We start from the raw sequence: 15866 nt of genomic DNA on the forward strand, positions 1-15866 counted from the left end.
ATCAAAAATAGAAGAAAGGGCTGCCTCATCCAACAAGCTCTGCAAGTTATCTGTTACAAATTTTGTCTACCAGTTTCCATGGCTCTGCTGTGCTCTTCTTCATCTGTATCCCTACCTCAGCTCCCTCTGGGTTCTGTTGTCTATGAGAGGTCATATCTCCTTCTTCTTTGGGAGGAAAAGACACATTGCAATTTTGCCAGAGCTGAAAATGGCCCATTGGGCAAAAGCTCAGACACTAGGATATATCCCATGAATTATTAGAAAAACATGTGTCTAGATTGCAGTAGCTTATAAATTTATCATTTACCATCTTAATGTCCACTGTCCTATGGATTGAAATGGTAATATTATTAAAGGGTCTGAGCAAGGGAGCAAAGTAGGGAATTAATTTTTAAGGAAAAGCCACGTTATGCCTCACATGAATTTGGAAGCACTTTACCCACTTAGAACCCCCAAGAAATAATTATTGGTTCAGAGAAGTTCATTGACTATATTACTTCACTCAACACCTATTTCTTGAGCATCTGCTATGTGTCGGACACTACTTCGATACTGGGCATACAGCAGTGAACAAGACAGACAGGGTCCCTGTCCTCATGGTTCTTGTATTCTAGTGGTGGAGAGGGAAGCAATAAATAAGCAAATAAATCAATAATATATTCACAGATAGTGGGTAAGAGGAAAGGATGACTACGGTAGGTGGAGGACCATTCTAATAAAAGGTGACATATATTATTGACCAATAATAATAGCTAATTCTCACATAAATTTACTATGGGATAGGCATTATCCTAAGACTTTACATTTACACCAACTCATTTAATCTCCACAACAATTCATCCACTCAGGCACACCAGATACTCACCTTGTTCAAGGCGGCAGAGCTGGGATTTGAACCCAGTCAGGCTAGCTCCAGAGTACTTGCTAGTAAGGTTACATGAGAAGATCCTTCTGAGAGAATGAGTAGGAGCCAGCCACGTGAAGACCTGGGGAAAGAACATTCCAGAAAATGGGATTAGCAAGGATAAAGGCCCTGCGGCTGGACCAAGCTGGGATGTTTGGAGAACCACGGGAAGGTCAGCACAGCTGAAGACTGGAAGTGGCCAGTTAGGCAGAGAATGTGAGAGAAACAGACTGAGGTCTGCTGACCCCGGGGCTGGGAAAGCCAACGCAGGTAAGAAACTTCAAGTCACGGAAGCAGGTTAATGTGCCACCTTCTTTCCCACCACTCAGCCCCTCTCAGTGTGACAGTGATGAACCATACTCAGCCACAAAGCACCCGGGACCATCTGCCAACATTGATACAAAAGACTTTATTGTTCCTGAAGTCGAGGCACCATTTTTGCTTTTATAATCTCTCTCTTTTATGTGGTGGCTGATCACAGGTGCTTTGGGGGCTCCTTGGAGGAAGAGACCACACCTCCTGTCCCTGTGTTTGCACTGCAGTGTCTCGGCGGGGAGGTTCTGCACCCTCCTGACCATGAGCTCCCAGCGGTCAAGTGGTCTGCCACACACACTGTGCTTGGCGGGGCCTCTTTCCTGGGAGGTGTCTGCAATGGACACGGAGCTCCCCACCTCAGGTGGATGAATAACAGCACCTAATAACCCCCTGGATCAATGGCTCACTGAGGTCTGGGGCTGCTGTCAAGAAGTATTAGTAGGGAGCCTGCCCAAAGAATTCAAGCCAGTAACACAGGCTCCCTGTCCACAGAGACGTCTTTATTGAGAAGTCACCCACATGCTTATTCCACAAGACACATATTACCTTCTTCTCATTCTGCTATTGAAAACTCCCATTCCTATAAAATAGCGCAAACACTCCCACTGTGTACATGGCTTCTTAATGACCCAATTTCTGCCTCAATAGCCAGCTTCATCTGCCAACACTCTCCATCATGCCCACTTTTCTCCCTCAGGTCAAGCACTTTCCGATTCCCCAAACACACAGTGGGTTGGTTCAGCCTGTGCTCTCTGCCCGGATTGTTTCCCCGCCTTCTCTGTCTTTCAAGTTTTCACTTAGAGCCACATCCTCTGCAGAACCTTCTCTGACTTCCCCAGGCAGAGTTGGACGCTTTTTCCCACCTAATCAAGTAGCTCCTTGCACGTCATGCTATAATGTTCATCTGCCACTTCCTTCATCACAGGCACTGCTTGAGTCAGGGTCCAGTTTCTATTTACTTTTGTCCTTCAGTAACATTTGAGTTTTCTCCAGAAGGATCTGGCATTTGTCCTGTTCGGAATTATTCTTGGGTGCCATTATTTAGGTTTTACTGCCCTTGTGAATGGAATTTTTTCTCTATTATATTTTCCAGTTAATAATTGCTGATATAGTGGACTTTCTGTGTTTTTATTTTTATCCTTCTACGCACTTAAGGTAAAGAGTCAGCTGGTTCAAAGATAAACGTCAAGTTCCAGCCCTCTTCCTCCCTACTCCCTTAACCCATCCCCACAGGAAACAAATTTTAATTCTTTTAGATGATTATTTTGGTATTTACCTTGCTATTTCTAAATACCATGCTTATACTGCTATTTCTTGATTCATTATTTGCAAGAATGATCTGTTAACGTCCCACTGAAGATGAAGGGCTAGCTCTTTCGTCTTCCTTCCCCTGCCCCCCCCCCCACCGATACACACATACTTTCCATCCACATTCGTTTACTAGGGCTGTTGTAACAAAATACCACGAACTGGATCTTAAACAACAAGAATTTATTGTCTCACAGTCCTGGAGGTTAGAAATCCAAAATCAAAGTGTCGTCAGGGTTGGTTCCTTCTGAGGGTTGTGAGGAACAATCTCCTCCAAGCCTCTCTCCTTTTTCTGGTGGATTTTCAGCAATCTTTGGCCTTCTTTGGCTTGTGGCAGCTTAACTCCAGGCTTCATATGGTGTTCTCACTGTGTCTCTGTCTCTATGTCCAGATTTCCCCCTTTGATAAGGACACCAGTCATATTGGAGCAGAGCCCACCCTAAGGTGACCTCACCTTAACTTGATCATCTACAAAGACCTTATTTCCAAATTCACAAGTTCTGGGGGTTAGGACCTCAACCCATAACACCATCCTTTCAGAACTGTATAATTAGATCATCACTCTGGTTAGATTAATGTGTACTATTTACATTGTAATGAACCTATCACTCAATTCTTCAGAGCTGAGCCATGTAGTTCCATTTCCTTTCTTGAATAATTTTTTATATCACTGGAGTTAATAATTGTTATTCTTTGTTTATTAATTGTTTACGTTCTTTTCACTAATTCAACTCAAAACTCATTGCCAGTTGTCTAAATCTTTTTTCATCACATTCACTCATCTCAGCTGTTCTATTATTTTCATCTTGATGAATTCCCCCTTCCCAAGCCTTCTGACCTTATTTCCTGTCTTTTGGATCAGTAGTGTTCCTTTTTGTTGGTTACTTCTCTGATTTATAGGTCATAGCTTCCTAAGAAAGTGTGTGGGAGGTAAATATTTGAGACTTTTTATTTCCAATAATGTCTGTACTCTACTCTCACACTCAATGGATAGCTTGGTTAGGTATAGAATGACAGGCAGGAAATCCATTCACTTTAGAATTTTGATAGCACTACTCCATAGCTTCCAACACTGCTGTTGAGAAAGCTGAATTATTCTACTTCCTGATTATTTGACTGAACCTATTGATTTCTCTCTGAAAGCTTATTAGAGCTTCTTTTGGTCTACAGTTATGGTACACAGAATTCTAAGATGACCCCCAATGAGTTACACCCTTGTATATTCTGAGTGTGGACAGAATCTGTAATTTGCTTCTAGCCAAAAGGATATGGCTAGAAGGTGAAGGAAGAGTCACTCCCTTGATTAGGTTACAGTCTATAGCAAAGGTGATGGGATAGTCTCTCATGTGATTACATTATATAAGACTCTGTCTTAGACTGGAGTGAGAGGTTTTCCTGTAGGCTTTGAAGAAGTACACCGCCATGTTGTGAGAGGACAATAAAGTACATTCACAATGTTGTTGCACCATGACCACTACCTACTTCCAAAATTTTTCATCACCCCAAACAGAAACTCTGTACCCATTAAGCAATAACTCCCATTCCTAACTGCTTTTTAAACAGTTTTCTACCAATCCTCTTCCCACCCCCCACCGCCTACCTCCAGTTCCAAAAGTTTCTGGTGCAACCAATCTCTGAGCCTTTACATTCTGCAGTGTAAATCTGGTGGGTTCTTAGGATTCTTCTGGTTTAGGATTCTGCTGGCTTAGGATTCTTCTTTCTTATGTTAGCTACATAAATTACCATTTGTCCATCTGCTTTCTAACTCCCCAAATGATGTTGTCTCCACTCTCATTCTCCCCATCTTTGTGGATTTATGGGGAAAAAAAACTACTGGTAGTTTTAGTGGCATTTCAGAACACAGTGAATTTAAATGACTGTGCTTCAGGGAGATCAGCTCGGTGATTTGTGACCACCTAGAGGGGTGGGATAGGGAGGGTGGGAGGGAGGGAGACGCAAGAGGGAAGAGATATGGGAACATATGTATATGTATAACTGATTCACTTTGTTGTAAAGCAGAAACTAACACACCATTGTAAAACAGTTATACTCCAATAAAGATGTTACAAATAAATAAATAAATAAACGACTGTGCTTAATCTATTAATACCATTTTCACCAAAAAGCCAATTGGGTATGTAGACCTTATATCTAGCCACCTTACCAAATGCTCTAACTTCTAACTACTTCTCAGTTCATTTCTTAAGTTAAGTAGGTGATGGCATTGTATACAAATAATGAGAGTTTTAAGGTTTCTTGCAACATGGTCTGTTGAGTTGATGAAGTTCTCCCCTCCAGTCCCAAACACATGGAAATGCATGATATTATTTGAAAAATATGGCTGCACTGAAAGAAAGAGAAAGAGAGAGAGAGAGAGAAAGAAAGAAAGAAAAGAGAGAGAGAGAGAAGAAAGAAAGAAAGAAAGAAAGAAAGAAAGAAAGAAAGAAAGAAAGAAAGGAAGGAAGGAAGGAAGGAAGGAAGGAAGGAAGGAAGGAAGGAAGGAAGGAAGGAAAGAAGAAAGAAAGAAGGAAGGAAGGAAGGAAGAAAGAAGGAATGAAGGAAGGAAGAAAAGAAAGAAGGAAGGAAGGAAGAAAGAAAAGGAATGAAGGAAGGAAGAAAAGAAAGAAAGAAGGGAGGAAGGAAGGAAAGAAGGAAAGAAAGAAAGAGAGAGAAAGAAAGAAAGAAAGAAAGAAAGAAAGAAAGAAAGAAAGAAAGAAAGAAAGAAAGAAAGTGAGAGAGAAAAAGGAAGAAAGAGAGAAAAGGGAAGAAAGGGGGAGAGATGGAGATGGAGGAAGGGAAGGATATAATAGTGCCAGCAATCAAGAGAGCAGCCGGAGCTAAAAAGGTATAGGAAAGGTCATGATCACCCAGAGTGTTTGGGGTCATGGACCAGGGTTCCAACACCCACATAGGTACAGGAAATCCTGCTTTGGCTCTTGAAGTGAGAAAGCTGGGACTGAGCTGCAAGACGTGCTTTTTGTGTCCCATGTCATATGGCTTTGGCCAGCCTCTGATTTCCATGTAGAAGGTGACAGTGTCCCACCTCCAGCAAGCACCTAAGAGAAGAGGCTAGGTCATATGGGGCCCAGTAGGCCAAGATGGGAAGTTTGGAAAGGTTTTATATGGCAGAGTGATGTTATCTGATTTATATTCCCAAAAGACTCCTGTGGTTGCTTTGTGGAGAAATGGATGTTAGTGGAAGCAGGGGAAGAAGTCGGGAGGGCACTGCAGTAGACAAGGGGAGTGTTCTGATTATCTATCACTGCACAACAAACCAAATTTAGTAGCACTGAAACAATAACCATGTTATTATGCTCACGGATTCTGTGAATCAAGAATTCAGAAAGAGCACAGGGACAATGGCTCCCCCCTGCTCCGTGATGTCTGGATCCTCAGCTGGGAGGTTTCAAATGGCTGGGGATGACTTAAATGTCTGAGAACTGCAAAAGCTTGGTTTAGCTGGAACTGTCAACTGGAACCCCTACTTGTGCCTCTCTTGGGGTTCTTCACAGCATGATTGCTCAGGTACCAAAGGGAGCATTCAAAGGGAGTGTTTTAAGAGCATCAGTCAGAAGCCTTGTATGACCTATCCTGAGAAGTAACATAGCATCACTTCTGCCATACTTTACTGGTCAAAGTAGTCCCAGGTCCTTGCAGATTCAAGGGGAGGGAACACCACCCTCCACCTCTCAATGAGAGGAGTATCAAAGAATTTAAGGACCATGTTTTAAAACTGCCAAGGGAGAGATGATTGTGGCTATGACTAATGCCATAGAAGTAGAGATAGTGGGAGAAGACAGATTCAAGACACATTCAGAAGTCAAGCCAAGGACCTTTCTATTGAATTTTGTGCTCAAGAAAGAGTGGGGGAGCGGGTGATATATAAAATGAATCAGAGATGACTTCTAGGTTTTTGGTCTGAGCATTTGGGTAGATGATAGTGCCATTTATGAGATGGGGTGAAGCTATCCCAGAAGGTTTTATTTAATAGAAAAGGAAAGGTTAAAAGAAAATTACATTTTTTGACTAACAAATAGATATTCAGACTTTGTGCTTGAAATGCGTTTTTTCATCTAATCTTTAAAATAGCCCTGTGAAGTAGGTATTTTCATTTCCATTTTTTGCATGAAGAAACCAAGTTCCCACAGGTAAGTTACGTGCGTAAGGTTACACAGCAAGTAAGTGGCAGAGCCAGGAATCAAACTTCAAAGACTCTGCTCTTTCCATTCAACTACACTCTTTCCCAAGGGGTCACTGAAGCTCAGAAAGATTAAGTAACTTACCCAAGATCACAAAGCTAGGAAATGACAGAACCAGAGCTTAAAATAAGTTCTGGCCCTAATCTCCTCTTAGCCGTAGAGGTGGTGATTGAAGGCAACAGAGCAGGTATATCAATAGGAAGAATACAAACACTCTTGAGTAAAAGGGCCAAGTTTCCTCATGGCCCCCAATAACCCCTGGATGGTCTCATGCACATTGCAGTGCCCTGTGAATGGCAGATGATTCTCAATTTTAAAAAAAGAAAGAAAGAAAGAAAAAGGAAAAGAAAAGGAAAAAAGACCTGCCATTAAATGCCTTGACCTAAAAGTTACTCCTTAAAAATTGTCCACAGATCATTCTATCCACCCAGGACATGGTATTATGGATGTTCCTTGAAGACACAGGGCTGCATGGGTGTTTGCCCAAAGGGAACAGTGGTATCATCAACTTTTGAAATACAAGAGAGAAACTGTCTGTTTTGCTTAAATCTCGAATATTTGATCATCCACATCCAGCATCTTTGATGGTGGCAGCAATCTACAATTGGTGAAAATTAACACTCAGGTAGGAAACAGGTTAAAGAGGCAGTGAGAAGAGAAATTAAAGTCTTAGATCTGAACAGCTGCACCCTTTTTCTCCATCAGCTTGCGATTCAGAAGATGGGGCTTGTTTGTTGTCTCTCTCTGCCACTGGAAGTGAAATTTCTTCAGATCTTGGACTTATCTGCCATGTTCATTCAGTCTCTAGCACCTAAAAAAGGATCTAGTATGGAGTACGCCCTCAATAATTATTTGTTGAGTAAATTAATCAATAACCTAGTTCATATTCTTTACTCCTACACTATAGAATGGCATCTTTCTTTCATTTGTGAAGTCTCAGGGAGCCAAATCAATTGCAGACTTCCCATCCCAACTGCCCACCACCTGAACCAGGGTAACTTCCTCCCGAGAACAGCACAGGGCTTCCTGATGTCTGGCACTCTGCCTAGTTGGCAACCCTCCATCCATGAGCCTGTTGGGGCCTCCATGTGGCCAGTGGTCCCTAGGCCAAGAGAGTGTCAGATGCACCAGGCAACCAGTGAGAGGTACCCACCTGTGTCTCTCCAGGATGCCAGTCCTGCAGACAAGAGCAGCTAGGACACATCCTCGGCTGTGTACCCAGCCTATCCCCAGCCTGACCACACCAACCAGCCAGCCTCGGCTCCCTGCCCAGAGCTGTCACCAGCCTTCCACCCAGAGAAATGCTCATCTGGGCTTTGGATTCAACAGGGGACTCAGCTCAGGATATTTGATGACCTTAGACAGCCATAAGAGTGAAAAAAGAAAGCAAGGGGTGCAAGGGAGAGACGGAAAAAGAAGAAATGACAAATGGACATTAGTTTCAAAAGGAATGGATTTCTGTGGGAGGAGAGAAAAGGACAAAGTGAGAAACTCTTTCTTCTTATGATGAATTTTTCCCAAACGTGTCAAATTCTTCTCCAGAAACTTGAATAAGCTGTAATCAAAGGTCTTCATGAACCCTGGAGGCAGACAGACCTGGTTTTGATTCCTGGATCTGGCTTCTGCCTGCTCTGTGGCTTCTGTGGCCTCTCTGGACCTGTTTCCTCCCTGTAAAGTGGGGAAATAGCTTGTAGGAGGCTGTGAAAATTCAGTGAGAGCTTGTCTCGTGCACCTTGTAGCCACTCAAAAAGGTGTTCATTTTTTCCCTCCCCTTGTTCTCTGCTTTGGGCTGGGCTTTACTTTTAGGTTGCAGATTTGTCTGTTCCACAGCCTCTCAAAAGCTTCTGAACTAGGATTGCGAGCTCAGGAAAGAGATCTATTTATGAAGGAGGGCTGTGATAAATGTTATTACACCCCAAGCAAGCAGTCAGCTGAAGCTGTTTCTGGAAACATATCTGCCTTCGATGCTCCAGCTCACCTGAGAGTCTCGTGGTGAGACAAGCCAGGGGGCTGCACGGGGAGGGGGAGGTCACACAGGTGGGGACAGGGAGGAGGAGGAGGAGGGAGGAAGTGGAGGATCTCTCTCTCTCTCTCTCTCTCTCTCTCTCTCTCTCTCTCTCTCTCACACACACACACACACACACACACGTAAGCTCAGGTCTCAAGGATGCTCTGGGAAGCAGTATGGGGAGCAGAGAGGGTCCTCTCTCCAGTCAGGAGACTAGGCTCCATGAGGCTCTTTCCTTCTCTGCATCTGGGTCTTCTTATCCATAAAGCAAGAAAGTCAAAAAAGGTGGCCCTAGGGCTTCCCTGGTGGCGCAGTGGTTGAGAATCCGCCTGCCGATGCAGGGGTCACGGGTTCGTGCCCTGGTCCGGGAAGATCCCACATGCCGCGGAGCAACTAAGCCCGTGAGCCATGGCCGCTAGGCCTGCGTGTCCGGAGCCTGTGCTCCGCAACGGGAGAGGCCACAGCAGTGAGAGGCCCGCATACCGCAAAAAAAAAAAAAAAAAAAAAAAAAGGTGGCCCTAAAGCCCCTTGTGCCCTGAAAGTCTGGCGCACAGAGACTTCTCCTGCCCAGCCCCAGACCACAATGCCACAGGAGCCTCAGCAGTGTCCTGGGAGGGCACAGGGAAGCTGATAGGGTGAGGAGGCCAGTGGTGCCCATTACACAAGGCATCTCTTAGCCATAGGCATGACTAACCCACTGCTAACGGCAGCAGATCTGAGGCTTTTGGGAACTCAAAAACTTTGGCTCAATTCCTGAACCCCTTGCTTCCTTCTTCCAGGGCCCTTTTCTTACTGCAAAGCCCAAGCGTTCAAGGAACTCAACCTCAGACCTCTCCTCCCATGCCTCCAAGATAGAAAAAAGCTGGGTTTATGGAGGACCCTAAATTAGACTCACAGCAGAGCAGGAAAAGGAAGCCAGCATTCTAGTGTGAGCAGAACATTAAAGTCAGTAATAATAACAGCCTCTAGTCATTGGTTGAGAGCATCGGGTCGGGGTGGGAGCTCTCATTTCATTCCCTCCATGGCTCTATGAGAAGGTGCTATCATTATCCTCACTGTGCAGATGAGGAAGCTGAGGCCGGGGAGGTTAACAAGTTCATCCATGATGGGTTAGTAGGTGGCAGAGCTGTGATTCCAGGCCAAGCCTATTGAAACCAAAGCTTGTCCGCAGAGCTTGCAAGCTGGAGGTCTCTGCCACTGCACAACACAAAGAGAAGGTTTCAAAGAGGATAGGTAAAGTGTGTACGTCCTGTGCAGGGACAGACACCAGACATTTCCAGTGGAGCCATCAGGGATGCAGGAAGGAGAAGCAGGAGGGCAAGCTGTGTCCTGGACCACAGCCCCAAAGGACTCTGGGAACTCCTTGGGAGGAATTCAGGGCTGGCAATGGTCAGTGTAAATGTCCCTGAAATTCTACTAATGGAAGTCGTACCCAACAGGTCCTTTAATACAGACAATAAAGGCTAACTCTGGTTAATATACCTGATACAGGAAAGGAGTATATTGGAAAGAGATCAGAAGAACTAATGAGAGCCCTAGAGAACTTGGCAGAAATCAGTAGAGACCTGGCAGCCACGAGCTCCCCCAAGTTCACCCTGGCACCAACACCCCACCAGTGAGGCTACTGACTCTCCTCAGCCATCCTGTCCCAGTGATTCATCTCTGCTGCTCCTATGTCTCTGCACCACTCCCTCCACATTCACAGGTCCAGGTAGCAGCCTCCAAGGGGCCCAGACTAGGAGGGCTGTGTGTGTGTGTGTGTGTGTGTGTGTGTGTGTGAGAGAGAGAGAGAGAGAGAGAGAGAGAGAGAGACAAGGGGGTGGATTCCAGGAGAGGAAGTGGTTGGCATCTTTTGCCTCCCATGGTAGAAGGTGGGATCCTGCCTACCACCAAGATTTTCTCAAAGCATGGATTCTCCCAAATAAAAAATGTGCCTACATGGCGGCTAGCCAAACAAAGACGATGTCCACCTGAGATGCCAAGCCATTGTTTGTCCCAGGTTTGTGACAGCCACAGAGCTCACAAAGGGCTTTCTCAGACGCTTCTGGGAGGTGGACAGAGAAGATACTAGGACTCCGGCTTTGGATAGGAAACTGAGGTTCAGGGAGATGACGTGTCACCTGGCCAAGAGGTGGTGTGGGCCAGGGATGAGAACCCACGGGCCTTGCCTCTGTTTGCACAGTGCTTTTGCTATTATGGCGGCTGACACACCCACCTGGAGCCCAGCTTCCTCCAGAACTCCCTGATGCCACTGCAGGGCACCTCCAAGGAAACTGCCTCACTGTCACCGGGCAGACAGGCAAACCCGAACACAGCAGGGGTCGGAAAAGACCTTCTGACTCCTCTGTCTTTTTCTTCTGACAAGCTCAGCACACCTCCCGGAGACCTTCTTTTTCATCCCCCTAAATGCTGGGAAATGGCAGACAAGGAAAGGAGACCACTGAGGTCAGAAAAGGGAAGTCTCCTGCCACATGGCTTCGTGGGCTCCCACTGACATGTATCTGTGGCTCGTGCTGCGATTTGATGACAGACCCAGAGAGCAAATTTCAGCTCCTCACCAGCTGAGTGGCCTTGATGTGTCACGTTAGCCCCAGCCTGTTGCATCCAACGTGGAACAGTAAAACAATGATCCATCCCATGGTGCCGTGGGAGGCATTAAATGAGAGAAAGAGGCACCCCTGAGTAGGACCATGAAGTGAACAATTATTACTGTAACCAGCAACCTAGACAAGCTGCACTTGCTGGCTTACAAACACAAACACCTTTGTTTTTTGTTTTATTCTCCACACTGTCTGACCTTTCTCTGCCCATGGTACATTGAGCAGATCACCTGTGTTTTCTGGTTATTTTCAGGTATTAACAGTTTTTACATGTAGTGAAAGGCTGGAAGAGTCTAACAGAAAATCTTTGGTCTCATCTGATCTAAATGGCTCCATTCCCCCTGCCCGGAGCCCGAAGACATAGTGGGTTCCTCCATTCTTCTTGTCTCATTCTCTGCCCCCTTCACGCAGCTGCTTCTAGTGCCTCTAGGAACAGGATAGAGGGCTAGGGAGGGAGGGGAAATAAGGCTCAGAGAAGTTCTCATTGGATTGGTTCTGTTGTGGTCTGCCACTGATGTCATCTGCCACTGATGGCTTTTTAAAAAAATTATTATCGGTAAGAACACTTAGCATGAGACCTATCCTTAACACATTTTTAAATGCACGTTAAGTATTGTTAACCATAGGCATGATGTTCCATACAACAGGTCTCTAGAACTTATTCAGCTTATATAACTAAAACTTTTATACCCACTGAACAGAAACTCCCATCTTCCTCTCCCCCCAGCCCCCGGCAACCACCGTTCTACTCTCTGTTTCTGTAAGTTTAACTATTATAGATTCCTGGCTTACTTCATTTAGCATAATGTCCTCCAGGTTCATCCATGTTGCTGCAAATGGTAGGATTTCCTTCTTTTCTAAGGCTGAATAATATTCTATTACATGTATATACCACATTTTCTTTATCCATTCATCCATCAATTGACACTTAGGTTGTTTTCACATCTTGGCTATTGTGAATAATGTTGGAATGAACATGGGAATGCAGATAATCTCTTTTGAGATCTTGATTTCAATTCTTTTGGTTGTACACCCAGAAGTGGAATTGCTGGATCAGATGGTAATTCTATTTTTTATTTTCTGAGGGACTTACATACTGTTTTTCATAGCAGCTGCACCATATTACACTCCGTCAACAACGTATGAGAGTTCCATTTCTCCACATCCTGGCCAACACTTGTTATTTTTTGTTTTCTGATAATAGCCATCTTAACTGGTATGAGGTGATAATTCACTGTTATTTTGAGTTGCATGATTAGTAATGTTAAGCATCTTTTCATATATCTGTTGGTCATTTGTACGTCTTCTTTGGAGAAATGTCTCTTCAACTGCTTTGCCTGTTTTTCAATTGGGTTATCTGGGTTTTTGCTGCAGAGCTGTAGGAGTCTGTAGGGGTTTTGAGGGCCCCATGCTCCCCCTTTGGGAGCCTCTCTCTTGGTGTGGCGTCCTTATGCAAGGGAAGTGCTCTCTGGTGACTGCCTCGCCACTCCTTCCAGAGCCCACATCCAGGGGCACAACCACACAACCTCTTTTTGTTGGGGGAGTCATCTTGCATGGAGCCCTTTCCAAATGGCTCCTACCCCATCACCCTCATAAGACTCAGAAAAAGTTCACTGGAATTAGGAGGGGCAAACCCCTCCCACCTCACTCTTTCTCTGTGTGCTGAGAGGACAGGCATTTCCAGCCAGTCCCAGCCTTTAGATGGTTTTCACAAGAGTCAGACCCACCCCCTACCCACAAATGCTGAAGGACACAAATCATGCTCTCTCAACAAAGTTCTTTCACCTCACTCTACCAGTATCCTGGAGTCCACAGAGTTCCTCCCCACAGCTGGAGTAAGGGGCATCCCCTCCCTTCCCCAAATGAATATCATGTTCCATTATTATCAGGCAGATTACATAAGAGGCCGTTTTGTTAACTCATCTTTAACTGGCATTGGGGTTTTGTGCACAGCCCCTCATGCTCAGGAAGAGCCCAGGGGAGCTGTGAACTTCCAGAGAAATGTGTTCTCACAACTGCTCTGTGTGTCCAGGAGCATTTCTCCAACCAGGACTGCAGACGGAGCTCGGTGGGGCTGGGGGGACAGACAAAGCTGGTCTCCCCCTCATCCAGGATGTGGTGTATAGAAGCAGAAGCTGTCCCTGGGCCCCTGTGTGAGGGCCCAAGAATCAGGGAAGCTCCTGTGGAAGAGGGAGAGCTGGAGCTGGAGGCTTAGTGAGCCAGGAAGTCAAGGGCGAGACATGCAGGGAGCTCTGTGAACCTTTGACTGCCCCAGCACACCTGGTGGTCCTCACAGAGGGGCAAGCTTTCCTTCTGCAGAGCAAAGGAGGGAATGGGGACTAAGATGACTATAGAATAATGATGATGGTGATGATGATAATGGTGGTGGTGGTGGCAATGATGATGGTGATAGTGGTAACGATGGTGGTGGTGGTTGTGATGATGGTGATGGTGGTGGTGATGATGATGGTGGTAATGATGATGATGATGATGATGGTATGGTGGTGATGATGATGATGGTGATGGTGGTGATAATGATGATGGTGGTGGTGGTGATGGTGATGATGATGGTGATGGTGGTGATGATGATGGTGATAGCTGCCACAATTTGCTAAACTCTTATCACAAGTCAGCACAGGCCTAGGTTACATGTATTGTCTTGTTTAATCTTCATAAAAACACTCTGAGGTGTGGCAGGTGGAATAATGTACCCTAAAGATGGTTCCATCCTGATCCCCAGAACCTCTGAATATATTATGTTACATGCAAGGGGGAATTCAGGTTGCAGATTGAATTAAGGTTACCAATCAGTTGAACTTAAAATAGGAAAATTATTCTGGATTATCTGGAGAGAGAAAGAAGAGTGGGTGTCATAGAGATGCCATGTGAGAAAGACTCAACCAGCCGGTGCTGACTTTGAGGATGGAAGGGGCCACAAGCTACAGAATGGGGGTAAAGAAAAGGCAGGGAAGCAGATTCTCCCATAGAACCTCCAGAAAGGAACCCAACCCTGCTAACACTTGGATTTTAATCTAGTTGAGACCCATTTTGGCCTTCTGACCTCCAAAAATGTAAGATAATAAATTTCTGTTCTTTTAAGCCACTAAGATTGTGATGATTTGTTGCAGCAGCAATAGAAAACAAATACAAATGGATACTCTTATCAGATGAGAAAACCGAGGCTCAGAGATATAAAGCAACTTGCCTAAGAACACATAGCTTGGAAGGGCAGTGGAAAAATTGGAATTTGGATGTACAGACTGTTCCAAATCCAGGGCTTTTTCTACTCTGTCATGCTGCTCTTTGATGGGGTGGTTTTGATGTGCTCCCCCCATTGCACACTTTCTATTTCACTGAACCTTCACAGCAAGCTCATGAAGTCAATAACAGTTACCATTTTGCTGATGAGGAAGCTGGGGACTCTGGGAGGTGACAGGACTCAATCAGGCCTCACAGCTGGAACACAGGAAGAACGGAAGCCCCTGACAATTGAGCTGTAGTTACCTACATCAGCTCCTCCTCCCTGACACTCCTCTGAAGCCAAGCCACTTCTTTTATTCATTCAACATTTACTAAATGGTCTGCTAAGTGCTGGGCACCACAAGAGTTCTGGGATCACAGAGAGAGATGCAACCCCATTCCAGTCCTTGGGTTCCCTACAATCTAAGCTTTCCTATAATGTAGAGAAAAAGTCTGCTCCCTTTTTTCCATTCTTGGCCTCCACACCTCAGCTCTATGTCTTGGATAATGTGTCCCAGAGGTCATGGAGCAGAGCCTGACTTATTCTTTTATCTAGATTCATGTTAGCCCACGATTCCATCCCAGAGGGAAAGCAACTCAGCTGCTGCTACTAGCATAGTGGTCTCTGGACAGTGAGATCTGGTTCCATTGCATCTGTGAGTTTCTGGCTTCCTTCTCCCCACCCTCATATTCAACTCCTTAAGGCCTTCCAAGGAAAGAAGGATCTGTGCCCCTGCACTGATAGAAAATCTACCCCAGGGTTCAGCCCCATGGATGAGAGGGGAGGGGCAGCAGAGGCACAAGGGGCAGAGAAAAATGCTCCCACGGTGGCTAGATGTGCAATCACTACAAATGTAAGGAGGAGACTGGATGACTTTGGCTTTCCCAGTTGGTACCCCTGCCCAGTCTGCTGGGCTTTGTGCCTGGGCAAGTGATAAGGAGGCTTATCATTGACCACTACCCTGGAGGAAAGACTTACTTGGCAGATGTTTCCCAGGGAAATGCTCTTCCTCTTCATCATGGATCTGCAGATCCTCCAGGTTAAGGTTCCAATGTCTGTTCTCAACTGGAAAGAGGTGATTACAAATGATCAGGCTCTCTTGGTCTTCACATCAGGAAAGGATGAGATCTAAGGAAAGGATTGTTGATTTCACTTCAAGTATGTGGCGTCTCCAGACCAAGAAGAGGTAGGTCATAGGGAGGAGCCTTGGTTGTTCATGCAGAAAAACCCAGTCTCATCTCTGTCTACTCATTGATGTTCCCCAAAGGACCTGCCCTGGGAAACACCCCAG

General features: G+C 45.3%; 1 long non-coding RNA gene across 1 annotated transcript in view; it reads right to left on the bottom strand.

The window, feature by feature from the left end:
• LOC136793832 (uncharacterized) overlaps positions 1 to 15640 on the bottom strand; it is a 28658-nt gene extending 13018 nt beyond the window's left edge. Inside the window, exons 1-2 of the long non-coding RNA XR_010839768.1 lie at positions 15554 to 15640; positions 866 to 986 (exon numbers count right to left, since the gene is read on the bottom strand). This is a non-coding gene — a long non-coding RNA (uncharacterized lncRNA). The remainder of the gene's footprint in view (positions 1 to 865; positions 987 to 15553) is intronic.
• Between the last annotated feature and the right edge of the window lie 226 nt (positions 15641 to 15866).

Source organism: Kogia breviceps, chromosome 3, assembly GCF_026419965.1.
Source record: "Kogia breviceps isolate mKogBre1 chromosome 3, mKogBre1 haplotype 1, whole genome shotgun sequence".
NCBI classification, from domain to species: domain Eukaryota; kingdom Metazoa; phylum Chordata; class Mammalia; order Artiodactyla; family Physeteridae; genus Kogia; species Kogia breviceps.